Genomic DNA, 3,657 nt, shown 5'->3' with positions numbered 1-3,657 from the left:
ATTTTCACTGAGAAGAGACTCCTGGACCTAGGTGCCTCTAAGACTCAGGTACAAATTTTTCAAGACAAAGACTGACGGGATTACAAAGAGAAGTGGGCAAATCCATAGTCTCACAGAAATTTTATACACCTCTCTCGGCAACAGAAAACACAAGCAGTCAGTAAAGTGTCTGATATGTAAGAACTGAAAGCCACTCAGCCAGCAACTCCCAAACAATCCCTGCAGGAACAGACTGCGTTCTGACTTATAAAAAGGTTTCCGGAGAGAGAGCTAAAAACCACCAGATTCCGCAGGGACCGGTTTCCCCTGTGCCTGAGAAAAGGCAGGACTAGAAACAACCTGGGGGCTTAAGAAACAACCATGGAGGGAAGGCCCAGAGCCCAGACGGGTGCAGTAGAGGCGGCCACAGCACTTCTGGGGCGGGGGGGGGGGTGGTCTCCGTGGGCGCCCTGGGCCCGGGAACTGAGTCTCCAGACTCCCAGGGAACAGATGACCCCGGTGAAAGCAGCGGCTGCAGGTTGCGGGGCGTGTCTGGTGCAAGTTGGATTAGCAAGGCCGTCCTGGGCTATCTGGACACTCAGGCCAGGCTCTGCTGGGTCATCGGTGGGAAAAGAAACTTCTGGAAAAGGAGAGTTTAGAACTTTGCGGATCAGACTGAAGTTCCTTCCGGGAAACAACAAATTGTTACCAGGTGGAGATTTTAGTTCTCAGCACACATGGCCTCCCTCTATCCTGGGTCACCCTGGCCAGCTTCCTACAACGCCTCACTGTGTAGCCGGGAAGAGGCTGACGTGCTTTTTAGAAGTGTCTCCAAGCAGATGTTGAAATTATTAACTAACTGGGCTCATCCCATAGCTAAGGGACCCCAGGATGCGATACGGGGGTGCAGCGGGTTTTCAGAGGGAAGGCAGGCAGCACTGAGGTCTGGAGTCCTCCTCCCATCCCACGAGCTGTGTGTCCACACTCGGGTCACAGGAAGTGAGGGCAGAGAGATGAAATGTCGTGGGGTGTGCTGCACCGCTGCGATGAGAACCCCAGACCCCGGGCTGCTTCCTCTGTGTCACGCTGCTGCCTTGCTTCCTGTTTTTCCACCCGAGTGAATCATGACATGAAATTTGAAAACCAGTCACCAGGCTGAGGAATGTAAAGTATTCGGGTCATTAAGGACGCTGTTTACAAAGAGCCCGGAGAACGCCGTCCACACGCGGAACACGGCCCGCATGTGAGAGATGTGAACTCCAGCTGTTGGGACGAACGTCCTGCTCCGTCTCGCATTTGGCTGATGGTTTCATCAAAATTAGACTTGTTTTGAGGGAGGCATGCTAAAACTCTTTATGTCCATTAAAGGTCCTTTTGTTTGTTTGCTGTTTTTTTGTTTTGACTTCAGTAAAACTCACTACTTGAAATAGCAAGAAATGAACTAATCAACCAGTCCAGAACCCAAATCTTTTTAATTTTTAAAATGTATTTATTTTTGCCCAAGTCTTAAATGCATATTTATTTATTATTTCAATGCCATGTGGTGGAAATAAGGTGCTTTATAAGAACAAAGGCATCAAATTCTTCCCTAAGCTGGAGACACTGGTAATAGCAGACGGCTTGTTCGGCCATCTACTCATTCGCCATGTGTTCGTTTCTGCTGTGTGTTCATTTTTCTGCTCTGCAGCAGGGGTTGGTTGACTTTTTCTGTCCAGGGCCGAATAGAACATCCTTTCGGCTTTATGAGCTATGCTGTCCCCATATAATTTCTCACCTCTGTGTCCACTGTGAGAAAGCAGCCCTGGGCGGGGGGCGGAGGGGGGTAAGCAAACGAACCTGGCTGGACTTGGCATTTAAATAATTTGTTTATTTTAACTAATACTTATTTTTAAAACTTTGTTAATGTTTATTTTTAAAAGGTGGTTAAATAATACTTTTAAATAATATTTCAAATAGGTCAATGTTTAATATAACTAATATTTAATATAATAAACAGTTTCATAAAATTTCAAAATAATCAGGACTCATTAAACCACAAGGCTTGTTTTTCTCCACGAGGCTCTTCCAAGGACGATGCTTGAGAAAGGACGCCAGTGTCCAGTCACAGGGGAGGCAGGATGGTCCCCGGTGTTACCACGCATGACGCAGTAACTGTTTCTGCTCCCATCCACACTAGGCATCTGTGTGCTTTCTACAGTGATGTACCAGGCACTGCTTGTCATTTTTGTGTAAATTACCTGTTGAACACCGGCTTGAAGTGACGATATAAACATAAAACCAGTTATCAGCGGTGCACCTGCTTGGGAACCCAGTGATGAGGGGAGCTGGTTCCATGGTCATGACTGTGATTTTCAGGGCGTCTCGAGTGTGTTGTACAGAATTCACAGCCCCAGCGTTTCAGGGCAGGAAACAAGCAAAGGGGTGATGGTTGCGTGTTGACTGTGAGGATTCAACAGCATGATGGAGCTGGTATTTCTTCCAACTGAAATGGAAACAAGCCAGGTACCTTTCAGTATGTCAGGCTGGGACCGTGACGATCGAACCCTGAGGGTCCCCGAGCCGAGAGCAGAGGTCACACCGCCGAGAAGGAAACTGGAAGGTGTTGAAAGGGCCAGCGAGAACACCCTGCATGGTTTGATTTTTCTCCTGGGTGGTGCAGAGGAGGGAAAGTGGGATCTCGTGGTGCCCCTGGGTGGCTGTGATGCACTGGGTAACGTCAGAGAGACACGCTCTCACTGCAGTCCGTGAGCAGTTGCGAGAGAAACTTGCTTTGGTCCCGCCAAGTGACAGAGCACAGGAGAAGCAGAGAATTAACACAAGCAATGACACAGAGGGGGAGGCCCCTCCCAGAGGAGCTTTCCTTACATATCATCAGTTTGGGGGAGCCAGGGTCCCCCTCGCTGTGGCTGGATTCCCTGGACGCACCGTCCCAGGCCACTCAGAATGCTCTGGGCCACTGTCCCCAACAAACAAGCCACCAGCTGTGGCTGAGAAAGCATTCCTTCAACAGAATATAAACAATTAACAAATGGTTAGTGATGGTTAGTTAAAAATATTAAGCCCTACTTAGCGCATGGAGTAAATAAGTGTTTTATTAACTAATTGAAAACCCCTTTTGCTGACCATGAAAGATAGAAAGTTTGTAACTTTTGCCAATGGCTTTAAACGTCAGGACAAGAAAATGGCTTACCCGTCTACTCATCTCCGGGATTCACTGTGAAAACAAGGCTTTTCCTAATGAGAAACTGCCATAAAATAGGAGGAGACGCCTCGTCACAGGGAGGAGGCACAGAGTCAGACTGTGCTGCTCACATCTTCTCATTACGAACCACGGGCTTACATTTGGGTATTTTCGTGACCAGTTATCATGGGCCAGAAATAAACCAGCTCTGTGTAATCAGGAGACAGCCTCTGCACAGAGGGCTCCTGCAGGGAGTGCGGGCTCTTTATCACAGGCTGGCCTAAGCACGGGTGGGAGACCTGTGATTACCTGGTGCCCAGGACGCGCCCTCACATCTGGGGTGCTGATAAATCAGATGGTGTTTATAAGCATGAATCACCTCCGCTCAAGAGCAGTCTCAAAAAGTGGATTTTAAGAACAGAGAAGAGGGAAAGAAATGCCAAAATGGATGAAATACACTTTTTTCCAAAGCGGAAAACTGGAAAACTGCTTTCCAC

The 3,657-nt window shown here is 48.1% G+C and overlaps 1 long non-coding RNA gene across 1 annotated transcript; it reads right to left on the bottom strand.

Annotated features, from left to right (window-relative positions):
• Positions 1 to 1,447: 1,447 nt before the first annotated feature.
• Positions 1,448 to 3,297, bottom strand: LOC141575716 (uncharacterized). Its single transcript, XR_012503463.1, has 2 exons — positions 3,170 to 3,297; positions 1,448 to 2,980 (listed from the first exon to the last, which is right to left on the bottom strand). It is a non-coding gene; the product is annotated as an uncharacterized LOC141575716 (long non-coding RNA).
• Between the last annotated feature and the right edge of the window lie 360 nt (positions 3,298 to 3,657).

This window comes from Camelus bactrianus, chromosome 31 (genome assembly GCF_048773025.1).
Source record: "Camelus bactrianus isolate YW-2024 breed Bactrian camel chromosome 31, ASM4877302v1, whole genome shotgun sequence".
In the NCBI taxonomy this organism is placed as follows: Eukaryota; Metazoa; Chordata; class Mammalia; order Artiodactyla; family Camelidae; genus Camelus; species Camelus bactrianus.
Note: the sequence above shows the minus strand (reverse complement) of the source record. Positions and strands in the feature narration are given on the sequence as shown.